Here is a 15,548-nt window from a genome sequence, read left to right on the forward strand (position 1 = left end):
ATAGTCAATCTTTAGTCAACAAATCTATAATAAGGATTATTCTATAATCTTCAATGATTGCTATCCACAGTAATAATCATCGCCAGGCAATAATAAAACAAAATCATTTCCAGTCAAAACACAATAATTACCAGTATCACTTTATTTACTCGTTCGGTAATAACAAAAATACTGCAATAAAAAATTGCATGATTTTTTTAATAAAAAAAAATTAAAAACTTCGTAAGTTTTCAATGCCTTAGTACCGCCTTCGGGCGGGTTGTAGGCGGGGCGCGGCGCTATATAAGCGCGCCGGTACCGGCCGAGTTTGTGATTGTTCGCGCGACTGTACCCCGGGTGTCCCGCATATCAGGTGAGTACCAAACTTTGTACAGTCATGTGGAAAATGCGATAAAATGTTTGTGATAAGGCAGATAGTTTCTAAAAACGTTCTAAAAGTTTTGTAATTTTGAAACATTAAAAGTACACGAGTTTCTGAAAATATTTTAGTTTGCTCTGACATGAGCTTCAGGCATGCTAACGCGATAAAATGTGTTAAGATAGATTATAGTTTCTAAAAAATATTCCAAAAGTTTTGTAACTGTAAAACATAATACGCCAGTTTCTGAAAATACGTTAGTTTTACCTGTAAGTTTCAGGCATGTTGACGCGAATGTGATAAGATAAACAGTTTCTGAAAACGTTCTTAAACTTTATACGCGAGTTTCTGAAAATATCTTGAATTGCTCTGTAATTTTCAGGCATGTTTAAAGCGTGATTAAAATGTGATAAGATAGATTCTAAAACTTTTTGAAATAGAAATGACACGCGAGTTTCTGCAAACATTTCTGTGTTGCTCTAAAAATTTTGAAATATTACCAAATTTATTAAGTACAACTCGCTCTCTAAAAACATTTTGTGTTGCTCTACTAGTTTCATTAATTTAAGTAACAACAAAATTCAAATAGAACAGGTAAACATCTAATGTGTTTTCATAATATAAAATTAATTTAATATCTACTTTACTTTACCATTTTGTAACATTTTAATATATTTTTATTTAAATACGCATAATTTTTTTTAAGTACTCACAGCTTGAAAATATTAAAAAAAATATATATAACACAAATGAAATTTGTGTAAAGATAGTTTGTACCAGCGAAAATAATCATTTTCAGTTGTAAAAAAAACCTATTAATTAATTTTAAGTAACAAAACCTTTCATGTTAACGATAGTCCCTACAAGACCTACCTTCATGTAATTTTTATAAATAAAGTAGGATAAAAACGACAATTCTAGCAACAGCAAATATTGTACTAGAATTAGTTTAAATATGGTAAAAAACTTCTTATGTTATAAGTAAACTTAACATCACTACACATATTAAAGATGGAATAAACGAAAGTGAGAATAAAGACTACAAAAATAAAAACACAACTTTCGACATCACAGAACACTATAAATTCTTTTTTAATTTTTTATTTACAAAAATTAAAAAAGAAAGTTGAAACTTTTTCGTCTTTTTGTTTTCAGCGCTGATACTTTCACATTGAACTCTACAGTCTACATGTAACGGGACTCATACACACCCTAAATTACCATCACATTGTTTGGTTGCACCTTGTATAAATATAGTGCTCGTGTGACGTAAATAAGATTTACCTTAGAACATTTACCTTACTAACTTCTAAGTTTATCAAAAACGTTAAAGAAACAAAAACACACCGAACAAATGAACTTTTAGTTGAGTAACTAAACAGTCTGATAAACACTTTTATTATATTTCAGAGGAATAATTAGCATAGAATCATACAGTACAAAATTAAAATAATATAAGACAAACAATTCAACAACACTAGTCGTTTCATGCATAAATTATTTTTCAGTTGGTTTCCTTTAAAGAGTTGCACGTGCGAAAATTTTAAAACATGATACAAATGAAAAACGTTTTCAGTTCAATTATTAACCGTAATAATTGAACTGAAAACTGAATTTTACTTGACATCCGACGAATATGCTTTTAGAAAATAAAATTCTAAAACAAAGTCACAAAGGATTTTCCTTTAAAGTAATTCTATTTAATAAAAATATTATAAAGACTTTCTTGAATTGAAAATATATTTTTTGACTATATTTAACAACTATGTATAATATTATCTAGATATACGGTTCTGAAAAAATAATGAAGTGACGTAAAGTATACAAAATAGTTCAGAGTCCGAATAAACGAAAAAGTTTCAATAAAAAATTAATTGCATCGATTATAAAAACATAATAAATATTCATAAATTCAAATTTGTTCTTAAGCCTTTGAGCCTCCGAAGATATTTCGATTAGTTGCCAAAAAAATAACAGCACGGTATTCTTTTATATTTTTCATTAAAATGGTAAATTTATTCCTAAAAATACATTGTTAAAAATTAAAACTGCAAACAAAACTTTAAAGTGACTAAGCTGGAATATATTGTGTATTATATAAACGTTATTGGATATATTGCACCTCCTGTATTATAATCTGTAACATCTTTTCACCTATTTATTCTGCAAGTAAATGATTTCATTTTATTTGATATTATAAACATATAGTTAATCTTATATTTCTATATAATATATGTATTACGAATTATGCTATTTTACTTTAGGTATTTAGATTATTTTGTGTATCCCATGAAGAAATGCATATATTAATTAAATTTTTGCTAAACACCTTTTTTCTATTTTATTAAATTGTGGTAATTGTCCTTAAAAATTAATATAAAGAAGTCGGTAAATAGTAAACACTGCACAAGAACGAACTTTTTTTAGAATCAGTATAAAATAAAGACAATTTCAATTGATACAAAATCATTTTCAGATTTTAAGTATTTCATTTTCAGTGTTTATATATTACTATTGAAATAGTACTTGTCCGTATTTAATTAAAATTGGTCCTGTCAAGTCCTGGTCTAGTGAGTCCAGTCCCCAACGCATTCTACAATGATTAAGTCGTGATTTGAACTTGAATTGCTTCTATATATTACGTGTTGATTGAAATCCCACTTATTACTTACTAAACCTTGACTACAGTTAATGTTTTATGCATAAAAGTAAACCGTAGGTATATAAGCTGTGACAGAACAAAGATATTATTAATTCAAGATAATATGTAATACGAATAAAAAAATGTTACAAACAAAAAACAGTGTGAATTATGTTAGATGACACCCGCAACTCCATTGCGCCAAAATTAGTTTATCGCGCAGGAACCGTACATTTCTCCTATGTCCTTTCCCGGGACTCAAAGTATCTCCATACCAAATTTCAGCAAAATCGGTTCAGCGGTTTGGGCGTGAAGAGGTAACAGACAGACAGACAGACACACTTTCGCATTTATAATATTAGTATGGATTTCGTTCATCTCGATGAAGCCCTGCAACCTCAAGAGTACTTCTATACAACAAATTTGTAGTTTTACTTCTTTTCGAATGCAATGAAATAGATTTAGACCTATCAGACTACAAGTATTTTTCATTAAAAAAAAAACAAACTCATAAAACGTTTGCTTTGCAATATCAGTTTTCGATGGAACAAGGCCCCAAGATACAGCATAATATGCTGCAAAATTATGTAAATTATACTTGTGAAAATATTAGCTGGTGTGAGGCTGACATTTAGTTGGGTTTCGCGTTTACCAGACGATTGGGAGGACGAGGTCGTTGTTACTGGTAGATATATAGGTTAATTATACCGCTATCTTGGTCCAGTGGTTTACAGCTTGGGTCATTCACTTAAGCAAGGACTTGTATTCTGTAACAATTTACAACGAAACAAGAAGTTCTTCTCGCCTAGGGTTAGTTCCCGAACCGGTGTTAGGCATCATGTAGACGTTCAAAGAATATTTGAAAAAAAATTCTGAATTAAAAAAAATTGTAAGTCAGTACTTACAATTTTATTCCGTATTTAAAAAAAACTACATTGTGTTTTCCGAAACATTGTGTAAATAACGATTTAGCGGCTTAAGTGCAAAGAGGTAACGGACAGAGGAGACAGGAGTGTGTAAAATAAAATAATCTGGGGCCGTACCACGAAACCGTTTTGAGACTCAAGTAATCGTACGAAAATGCCGCGTCCTACTCTACCAAACGTGAAATGACGTTCTTAGAGCAGGACGCGGCATACTTGTCCGATTGTTTGTGTCTTAAAATGGTTTCGTAGTAGGCCTACTGTTTCTTTGCAATTTGTCTCTCTTAACTCTGATTTAATGCTTTTAATTTAACTTAAATTTAATGAAAACTTTGAGAAAGAGTCAATAGGTTCTCTGTGAGATCCTTCAGTCAGTTAAAATAATAATTTAAGGTGCAATACTTTTATTCACTTTACTTATGCACTTAAAATACAGGTGTGGCTCACTAATAACTATAATTAGGTATAATAACAACAAAGTACACAATCAAGTAATGCAGCTTACGCTCGCGCGTCCCGACTGGCGCGGGGGTGCCGCGCTCGCCGGTGCATTCCAGGACGCTTCACCCCGCGGTGCCCCTTGACCTCGAGCCCCGATGCAACAAGATCGACTCGATTCGGCGGGCGTCGTTACAACTATTATTACGCGCACATACAAACAATAATAATAATTAACACACGCGCTACAAACTCCCCCTCTAGTTCGAACTAGCGTCCCGCGTTCGCACTAGCACTTACGAGGTCGCCCCCGCTTACGTTTGACCCTAACAGGTACTTCTAATTCGCCAACGTATGGCGTCAATTGTGACACGTGGTAACGTCCAATGCCTTCTAGAAGATACGTCGTGGGACTAACTACTTCACTGACACGATAGGGACCATCTCTCTTCGGAATAAACTTAACAGACTGCCCGGATCCGACACTGTTCGGTCCGTGAGTGTTTAAGAGGACTAAACTACCTACCTCGTAATCCGGTAGTGCTCTCCTACCTTTATCGGCGTACTTCTTCTGGATGGACTGGGCACGCTCGTGAACCTCTCGCGCGTCTACGAGTGCTGTCGACAACCTGCGTAAGTATGGAGTAACATTAGGAACGAAATTATCGTTTTCCACAATAGCTCTCATATCTGATGTCACGTCGGAAGGAGCTCGCAGCTCTCTTCCGAAGGTAAGGAATGACGGGGTAGAACCGGTGCTCGCCGTCGTTGCCGTGTTCATCGCAAACCTAATTGCGGGCAGGTGTTCGTCCCAGGAGCCGTGATCTCTCCCCACTAGGATAGCAAGCTGCGGCTTTAGGTCGCGGTTCTTCCTCTCTACGGGATTCGCCTCGGGATGATATAGAGGGGTCAGCGACTGTTTGATGCCGAAGGTGTGGCAAACTTGCTGCATCACCTCAGCGACGAACTGCACTCCATTATCGCTAATCATCCTCCGTGGTACTCCGAATCTCAAGAATACCTCGCTTACCAGGGCAGCGGCACATTCCACGCTGGTGGCGTTCTCCAGGGCAAACAGCTCTGTCCATCGGGAACAGACATCCTCCACTATCAAAATCCAGCGGTTGCCTTTAGCTGTTCTCGGCAAAGGCCCAAACAAATCAACAGCGATGACCTCAAAGCGTCGGTTTGTCGCAGGCGTTTGGAGCAAGCCGGCAGGCTTCCTGTTATCTGCCTTGTAGCGTTGGCACGCAGTACATCCTTTTATATAATTGGTAACGTATGTTCTCATACCCATCCAAAAGTACCGGGTCCTGATGCGTTGCAGGGTTCTCTCCACTCCGAAATGGCCTGCTGTGGGTGCGTCGTGAAACTCGGCGAGCACCTGCTCTCTCTCGTGTGCTGGAATCACAAGGCAAGCAGTATCAGCGTCATCGGCTTCGGGGGTACATCTATACAATACACCATCTGACATCAGGTACCCTTTTTCTGACCAATTCCTCCCCCTAAAGGGATCGTCGGTGGCCTCTAAATCTTCGATAATGTTCTTCAAGTCGGTATCTTTAAGCTGGCTCTCACGCACCTCTGCAGGAGTCTTGTGCGGTATGTCTACAGTGACAAAGCACACCTCGCAACTTTCTGCTCCACCGTTGCAACAGGGAGGGCGACTGAGAGTGTCTGCTATGACATTCACTCTACCAGGAGTATACTGTATCTGCAGGTTGTATGACTGCAGCGTCAGGGCCCACCTTGCTAGGCGGCCACTCGGTGTCTTTAAGCTCATCAGCCAGCGCAAGGGCTGATGGTCAGATTTAACAATTACCTCTGAACCTTCTATATAACCTCTGAACTTCGTCACAGCCCACACGACCGCCAAAGCTTCTCTTTCCGTGGTTGAGTAGTTTCTCTCCGCAGGTTGTAGCAGTCTGCTGGCGTACTCCACGGGCCGTTCGTCGGGGCCCTCCCCCTGCATCAGGACAGCTCCGAGGCAGTAGCCGCTACTGTCAGTCCTGAGGGAAAAAGGTTTAGCTTCATCAGCTTGTCGAAGAATAGGGGCAGTGACTAAAAGTCTTTTAATATGATCAAATGCAGCTTGCTGGTCATCAGTCCATTTCCAGGTACTACTCTTCTTTAAGAGGTCAGTCAACGGCTTAGCCAAGGCAGCATAGTTGGGTACAAAACGTCGGAACCAGCTCGACGTCGCCAAAAATCCTTTGAGCTGCTTCTCGTTCTTTGGAGCAGGCATTTCAGCAATAGCTGCAGTCTTATCCGGGTCAACGTGTAAACCGCCAGGAACAATAATATGGCCAAGGAATTTTACTGAGTCTCTGGCGAAACAACTCTTCTCACGGTTGACTCGCAGGTTGAACACCTCCAGCCTCCTGAAGACAGCTTCCAGGTCTTCCAGGTGCTGTTTGAAATCTGGGGACAAGACGATGAGGTCGTCGAGGTATCCCAAAATTGTCACGGGTCTGTTTCCACGTGGGCTCTGCGATATCTCGGTCCCGTCGGTCTCATCTGTCACAATCGGTACGCTCAGGTTTGACTTAAACTGATCGATTAATCTCTGGAACGTAGCGCCTGAGTTGCGGAGGCCCATCGGCATCCTCTTGAACCGGTAAGTACCAGCTGGTGTTATAAATGCTGTCTTGTCCTTGTCCTCATCGTAGACACTTACTTGAAAATATCCAGAGCGGAGGTCGAGGGTGGTCATGTAGCTAGTGGTCTTAGCAGCGTGCAGTACGTCTTCTATGCGCGGCAGCGGGTATCGGTCCGGTTCCGTCACGGCATTGAGCTTCCGGTAGTCCACGCATAGTCGTACGCCGCCATCTTTCTTAGTGACCAGTACGACGTTTGCCGCCCAGGGCGACTCGCACTCCTCAATCACGTCTGCTTCCAGCAGCTTCTCCAGCTCGTTATTTAATAATTCACGTTTACCTTGTGACAAGCGGTACGGTGGTGAAGCTATAGGCTCCTGTCTCTCATCGACCCGAATGCGGTGAGACGCGTAGCTGGTCGGCGGTCCCCGGTCGGCAAACCGCTTAGCTTGATTGATGATCAGCTGGTTGAGCTGGGTCCTCTGAGCTGTCGACAGCTGCGTCGCTTCGTCGTTCCTCAACATCAGAGTGTTCTCTTCCAGCGTCAGCTGCATAGTCGAGGTATAGCCGGCGTTAACTCGCGCTTCCCCCTTGAAGAATTGGAACTTCGCTCCAGGTGCGTCTGAAAAATGCCAACATTCGTTTTTCAGGTCGAGTAATATACCTGCCTGCACAATGAAATCTTGCCCTAGAAGGGTCCTATTATTAGCTTCCGGGATTACTAAAAACTTAGTCGTAAACTCACGATTATTAAGATAAACTTTAGTCTCGCATAATAATACGTTGCTCACCTGTCGTGTCCCGTCGGCGAGACCAATCGTACGACGAACTTGCTTAAAACTTACTCCGTTGTTCAATAATATTTTATAAAGTCCTGGGCTGGCCAAGGACTCGGTGGCGCCGGTATCCAGCACAGCGACACCAACCTGCGAAAACACTTTAATCTTTATAACCGCGCGCGCCACCCCGGCGTCGCGCGTAACGGCCGTTTGAAAACTTACTTGATGGTCGGTCGAAGCGGTGCTCCTGCACGTCGGGCACTTGGAGCGAATCACACCTTCTTTACCACAACCATAACAAGAAATCGGTTTAGCTTTCACCTCGTCGGCATTGGGCGTTACGTTGCGTCTACATTCGTCGGTGGTATGACCAATTCTCCTACACGACGCGCAACGCGTTCTAACACGTTTAGACACGATATTATTTTTACTATCCGCATTACTAACGGTATTAGAATAAACATCGGCAACGGGCGCCTTTGGTACAAACTTACCCCCATCCGCGTTTAACGGGTTAACATTATAAACAGAGTGCCGTACATATCTAGCGCGCTCTAACAAACAATCTATGCTATCTATATTCTCGCGCGGCACGCACTTCCTAATACTATCGCTTAACAGTCCATAAATTATGTCTATCTTCATTTCTTCGGGAACCTCGTACGGGAGTCGAGCGAAGTGGGCACGGATCTTCGACACGAAGGAATCGACGTGCTCGTCCTCTTGTTCTCGGGCGAAAATCTCGCGAAATATCCAATGGGCGGGACGTGGTGCGCCGAACATGTTACGTAGCCTTTTTATTGCGTCGTCCCACGTTTGTACGGTGGCTTTTATGCCTTGCCACCATACCGCAGCCTCTCCCGTTAGCAGCATAGGCATACCACGGAGCGCGATGTGGTCCGGTACATTCGCACACTCTTTGTACGTAACTATGTTATCGATAAATGCTTCTACGGCGTCGGCGTCGTTTTTCTTTCCGTCGAAGCGGGCGGTGCACGCGACGAAATTTCCTACCGTTGCTGTCGCCGGAGTCGGGGCGGGTGCTGCTTGTGTCTGTGACTGAAGACTTTGGATCACGCCGCTTAGAAGTGCGGTGAACTGGGCTTCTGACAATGTGGCGCCGGTATTCACGGGCGCGGGCGCCGCCATGTTAGCGTCAGTTACTTCTGCACTCGCGTTTTCTTGTCGCGTTTTCGGCATTTTTGTGGTCCGGCCACAAGTTGGGCGCAATTTTTAAGGTGCAATACTTTTATTCACTTTACTTATGCACTTAAAATACAGGTGTGGCTCACTAATAACTATAATTAGGTATAATAACAACAAAGTACACAATCAAGTAATGCAGCTTACGCTCGCGCGTCCCGACTGGCGCGGGGGTGCCGCGCTCGCCGGTGCATTCCAGGACGCTTCACCCCGCGGTGCCCCTTGACCTCGAGCCCCGATGCAACAAGATCGACTCGATTCGGCGGGCGTCGTTACAACTATTATTACGCGCACATACAAACAATAATAATAATTAACACACGCGCTACAATAATTAAATAAGACTGAAGTAATGATTGAATACGGCCGTTAAAGTATGTTTATTTCAAAATAGTGGACTTCTAAAGTTTGTAAGTGACAGTGCCCTGGGACTGTAGAAGTCTACAGCTAAAGAAGTAGAAACGAGTCTCCATGCAGAGCGAAGTTACTACGTTTCCAACTAAACTTTCCAAAAGTGTCTTCTTTTCTCAGGCTTTTCACTTGGGTCATGCAAACAAAATATTTCTTATAAAAATCTAAGTATACTTAATATAAATTATAGATAGAGCAACTTGCAACTTTTCTGATGTTACGAGTGTCCATGGGCGACGGTAGTTTTTTTCCATCATCTTTTGCTTGTTTGCCCCCCTAATTTTATATAAAAAAATAGTATAAAGCCGAAAACTTTGTTTGAACGCGCTTATTTAACGAACTACTATTTTTATATAATTTGGCATAGATATAGATTCACGAGAAAGGACAAAGGCTACATCTTCTTAAATGTACGGTTGCCACGGAACTCGTTATTTACGCAGACGGAGCCACGTGGAACGTCAAATATAATGTATAAATGTAAAAAAAAAGTAATACGTTATATTGAATATATTTTATTCCCCGCAATTACACTGTGATATGTTGACACATTTGATAATTTTCACATTGTAGCTTATACTTATCATGTACGATAAGATGTTACAATGTGATGCCATCTAAAATAAAGATGTCATCAACTGATAATCAAAAGAAACCGCAGACGACGTGTCGTTGCGACTTAACTGGTTTCTATGTATTTCTATGGAATACCCAGCGCAGCAAATGACATGAAGCTAGCGACACATTCCTAGAAATACATAGAAAAGACGGTTCGCGACGACACGTCGTCTGCTGCAACTTCATGTAGCCGGCTTCCAAATTTTTCCTTTATCGACGCGTCGCGAGACGTTGCAATGCATTTTTTTCTGAATGTTGCCTGCTGCTGCTGGTCGCCTGTTCCAAATTTGAACTTATTTAACAATGGATCGCTTGCAATGTCAACAGACCTTAATACAGCAATATGGACGTGGCCTAAGTTGTATCACGTCGTGAGCCATGTGTTTACATATTACGATTTTGTAAAATATTGTAACACCAGCTTATTGTTTTTGTAACACTTCCACGATTATGTGACTTGGTATAAAATTTAAAATGTTTTTACTTTTAAGCTACATCTATAATATGTAAGATGTCTAAACTCGCCGTAACAGACGGCAAATCACACATATTATTATTTTACGTAAACTTATACAAGCATCATTAGATAAATCTTAGTCGTGTAAAGGTACTTCAAACCTGTCGTAATTTAGTTTTACTGTGAATCAAACCCGTTAATATTTACAGCAATTTTTTTTTTTCAAGTAAAAACTATTCGATATCTTTATGAATACAAGTATAGGGATTAGGGTCCAAAATCATTCAACTGCGGTAAATTTTTAATAGAGCAAAGTCGAAGCGCAGCGAAGCGAATTCCCAGTAACTGCACACAGAAAATTCAACCTTAACTCCAAAACGTAACGCACACATTACTTCTGCGAGATCAACCAGCGTTGATCGGGAGCATGCGCGCGAATTCGCGCAGGTGCAACCGACGCGCGCGCGCCTTTTAAAATTCTCATATGTAATGTGTGCGATAACGCTTTGGAGTTAAGGTGTGATTTGCTTTGTTCAGTTTTGACACTCCGCTTCGATGCGCTTCGACTCTGCGCTAATATAAATTGACCCTTAAGCATCAAGCTGTTACGTAAACAGACACGACGACAGACATACAATGTTAAGCATTAATTATAAACGTATAATATAACGTTCGTATCAATAAAAATAGATAATATAATGGCCGTATACATTTATAAAGTACTGCTGTCCCGGCAAACGTTTCTTTGCCATATAAAGTATTTCGCCTATATTCTTTTATTGAAGCGACTAAATAAGTATGTCACCATGGCAACGTCCATCGCTATCCCGTCGCACAAACAATGGTCGCCGTCAGTCTCTAGTTGTACCTAATAATTTACTATTATTTATTCAACAAATGCACTTATCAATATAAAAAGTACCCAGTAGCCGATTCTCAGACTCACTGAATATGCATATAAAATTTGGTTAAAATCACTAAAGCCGTTTCGGAGGAGTACGCGGCCTAGCATTGTGACACGAGAATTTTATATATAAGAAGATAATATAACGTCCGTATAAAATAGACATGGATGGGTAGGTGTGAAATTATCCCGGTGTAGTGGTAACACGATTTGTCCGCGGAGCACCCCCCTTCCCCTTGTGTTAAGTTCAATTTGTCCACCCAAAATTGATTACTGCAATGTTATTAAGTGAAATTATCGGGCTATAAATACTTTAACACGTTCGTTTTAATATTTAGTTTACTCATAAAATATATTTAAACGATTTAAAGTAATAATTGTTCTAATGATGGTTTATCCAGAAAAATAAATAATAGATGAAAACTAGCGATGCGAATATAATACTTTTACGTATTAGCCGTATTTTAACGTAAACTATTTAAAAACCCCCGATACGAAGTGTCAGTAATCAGAGGGAAAATTATTGAGCTGATAAAATCATTGGAAGTTGCTTACCAAGCTTTCATGATTATATTGTTATTTCATGAAAGTAAATAAATAAAGTATTTTTTTTACAGAGAGCGAAAAACCTGATGATGATGAATTATGACTAACAATTAGCTATGTCCACACTGTGCACTTTCATCTTCAATTTTCGTCATCAACTTACATATTGGCGCATTCAATTATTGAATGCGTCAAGGAACGCAACGCCAATATTGTCATTTTCGAAGTTTTGGATACGGTCAGAGCGCATGCATTTCCGGCATGCCTCACGTGCGCTGTTGACTGCGCTATAACGCATGCCCTTGATGAACAAAAAAAAAGGCACAGTGTGGAGTGGTGTGGGCATAGCTTCAAATTATTTCGTAGCATGTCGCTACGGATATCGCTACGGCGTAGCGCCTCTACGCGTCGTAGCCCCTGATGCTCTCACTTGTTGCTTCTCAAATTAATTTGTTCAGTAGGGTATCTATTTATTTAGTTTTTATTTTTTATGAAATTACTAGCTGTCCCGGCAAACGTTGTTTTGCCATATAAATAATTTTTGGTATGAAAAATAGATGTTGGCCGATTCTCAGACCTACTCAATATGCTCACCAAAATTTCATGAGAATCGGTCAAGCCGTTTTGGAGGAGTACGGGAACGAACATTGTGACACGAAAATTTTATATATAAGATTACAATATTATATAAATCATTAAAATAAATTCTTAGTAAGTATTTTTAAGTGTTAAAGTAAGTTTTATTTATCTGTTATTATTTATGTTGAAAAATACATTTTAAATATTAATTGAGCAGGTACAACGGTACGGTATACAATCATACACATAGCAACTGCCTATAAATTTAAGTGAGGAAAAATATTTAAAGATATATACGAGGGCTGCTATTTATGTATCCGGAATTAAAAAAAGAAACAAACATATATAATTTAATATGGTTTTATTGCTTTTCAAAATATTCGCCGCGATGATCGACACACTTTTGCATACGCTGGAACCAATTTTCATAGCACTTTTTCCATTCTGATTGAGGTATCTCCAAAACGTGCATTTTGAACGCATCTACAGCCTCTTCGCGGCTCGAAAAACGTTGACCACGTAATTTGTTCTTCGCGTATGGAAATAAAAAGAAATCGTTAGGTGCCAAATCAGGGCTGTACGGCGGATGACCAGTCAATTCGATCTTTTGACCCTCCAAAAACTGAGTTGTTTCAGCTGAGGTGTGACAGCTAGCATTGTCGTGATGTAATATGATTCTGCGTTGTCGGTTGTCCTTTCTTATTTCTTCAAAGACTTCTGGTAAACAAATGGTCGTATACCATTCAGAATTAACCGTTTTACGATTCCCTAATGGCACTGTAGCCACATGTCCATTAATTCCAAAAAAACAGGCGACCATTTGCTTCAAAGTACTTTTTGCACGAGTAACTTTTGTTGGTTTCGGCTCATCTTGGAACACCCACACCGTTGACTGTTGTTTAGTTTCGGGGTCATATGCATAGATCCAAGATTCATCACCTGTGTAGATATTATAAACGGCTTTTGACGTACCACGGTTGTATTTTTTTATCATTTTTTTGCACCAATCGACACGAGCCCGTTTTTGATCGATTATCAAGTTGTGCGGAATCCAACGCGAACATATTTTTTTTACAGCCAAATGTTCGTGTAATATCTTAAGTATGCTCGTCATACTTATGCCTAAGGACGCCTCTATCTCGCGATATGTAACATGACGATCACGCATTATTAGTTCCCGCACAGCATCTATATTTTGTGGGACAACAGCTGTTTTTGGGCGCCCTTCTTTATTTTCATCCGTGTGCATAGACCGCCCACGATTAAACTCACTGTACCAGTGATAAACAGTGGTTTTTGATGGTGCTTCATCTCCAAAAGTTGCGGTGAGTTGAATAAAGCACTGTTGTTGATTTAGCCCACGCCGAAAATCGTAGTAAATCATTGCACGAAAATGTTCACGCGTTAAATCCATGGCAAATGAAGACACGCAATTTTCAAAATGACGCCACAATGGAAAAATAATTGACAGTCACATGAAACAAAATGTATTCTTCAACCAAAGAGTTCTATTTTCAAATGTTGTAATTACTTTTTAAATATTGTTCTTGTAAGTGGCCAGTTCCGGATACATAAATAGCAGCCCTCGTAATGATAAAAATTATAGTAAGTATACTTATACGTGGGAGAGCCATGCTTCGGCACGAATGGGCCGGCTCCACCGGAGAAATACCACGTTCTCACAGAAAACCGGCGTGAAATAGCGCCTGCTCTGTGTATCGCCGAGTGAGTGAGTTTACCGGAGGCCCAATCCCCTACCCTATTCCCTTCCCTACTCTCCCCTACTCCCTTCCCTTCCCATCCCTACCCTCCCCTATTACCCTATTCCCTCTTAAAAGGCCGGCAACGCACCTGCAGCTCTTCTGATGCTGCAAGTGTCCATGGGCGACGGAAGTTGTTTTCCATTAGGTGACCCGTTTGCTCGTTTGCCCCCTTATTTCATTAAAAAAATAGGTAAAATTATAATATATTTTGTGACTTATAATAACAATATGACCTTTAAAAAGTTAACTCAAATGAACAAAACCTAGTCATATTTTTTACAAGCCGAGTTTTAAAAGTTACATAATTTTTATTTAAGGAATTTTGATATTTTTAAAGTTTTACAAATAATTTAATGGAGTCAAAACGATAAAGTTATCTGACGACTAAAATCAACCTGTGTACTCATATATTATAACTGGTTTATTCCTTTAAATGTTTGTACTATTTTAAACAAAGAACAAACATTCCATAATTAAATTAAAACTCAATTACAAACTTTTTATTACTAGTCTACCGTAAAATTAAACTTCACATAAGTGATAAGACTTTTATATAATTTATATTTCAAAGAACTAAAATTGTATTTCTTAAATGTCTTACGTGTAATCAATTGTTGACAAACCAAATAAAAATAAAATAAAATAAAAATAAAATAAAACAAAACAAGGACAAGACTTTTGTAAGGGCTGTCATAGAAACCATAGTAGAAGTTACAGTAGCATAACTCAGCTGTGTTTTTTAAATCCATTCAAAACAGATATACATTATCGAGCAGATGCATATATAAGTCCAGCCTTTAGTTACCTGCAATATTTCTATGAGAAATGACTGACGTCATCAATTTGCCCATACAAAAGTAAAAAAGAGGGCTGTTACTTTCTAAGTGAACTCGATGCTTCCTAGCATGTGTGTATAATACAGCGTTGCCAGATTTTTTTGTGCCAAGTCGGGGCTTTGGAACTTTTTGAGTGAAAAAGCGGGATACTTAGGTCAAAAGCGGGACAAATTAAAAAAGGTATAAAATCAAAAGTTGTTTCGAACTTTTATCTTTTTATTTGCGTTAAATAATGTTTACGTGACAATAGATAGCTAAAGTAGCCAAAGAAAGTCCACCCCTCTACCTCCCACACTCTTATCTTCATTACGCACCTTTCTTTCTCAGCACGCTGCACGTACGTTCGGGCTTTCTCCGAAAAGCGGGACTGAGCCTGTCCCGCGCGGGACATTCAATTTTGATGAAAAAATCGGGACGTCCCGCCAAAATCGGGACGTCTGGCAAAGCTGGTATAATATGTGTTCCTACACATATACACTACTTATCACTTACTTT

At 39.4% G+C, this 15,548-nt stretch overlaps 1 protein-coding gene across 1 annotated transcript in view; it reads left to right on the forward strand.

Annotated features, from left to right (window-relative positions):
- The first annotated feature begins 321 nt into the window (after nucleotides 1-321).
- The window catches only part of LOC121726946 (short neuropeptide F), a 102,480-nt gene continuing 87,253 nt past the window's right edge, over nucleotides 322-15,548 (forward strand). Inside the window, exon 1 of the mRNA XM_042114593.1 lies at nucleotides 322-352. The gene's annotated coding sequence lies outside the window, so the exon portion shown is untranslated. The remainder of the gene's footprint in view (nucleotides 353-15,548) is intronic.

Source organism: Aricia agestis, chromosome 5, assembly GCF_905147365.1.
Source record: "Aricia agestis chromosome 5, ilAriAges1.1, whole genome shotgun sequence".
NCBI lineage: Eukaryota > Metazoa > Arthropoda > Insecta > Lepidoptera > Lycaenidae > Aricia > Aricia agestis.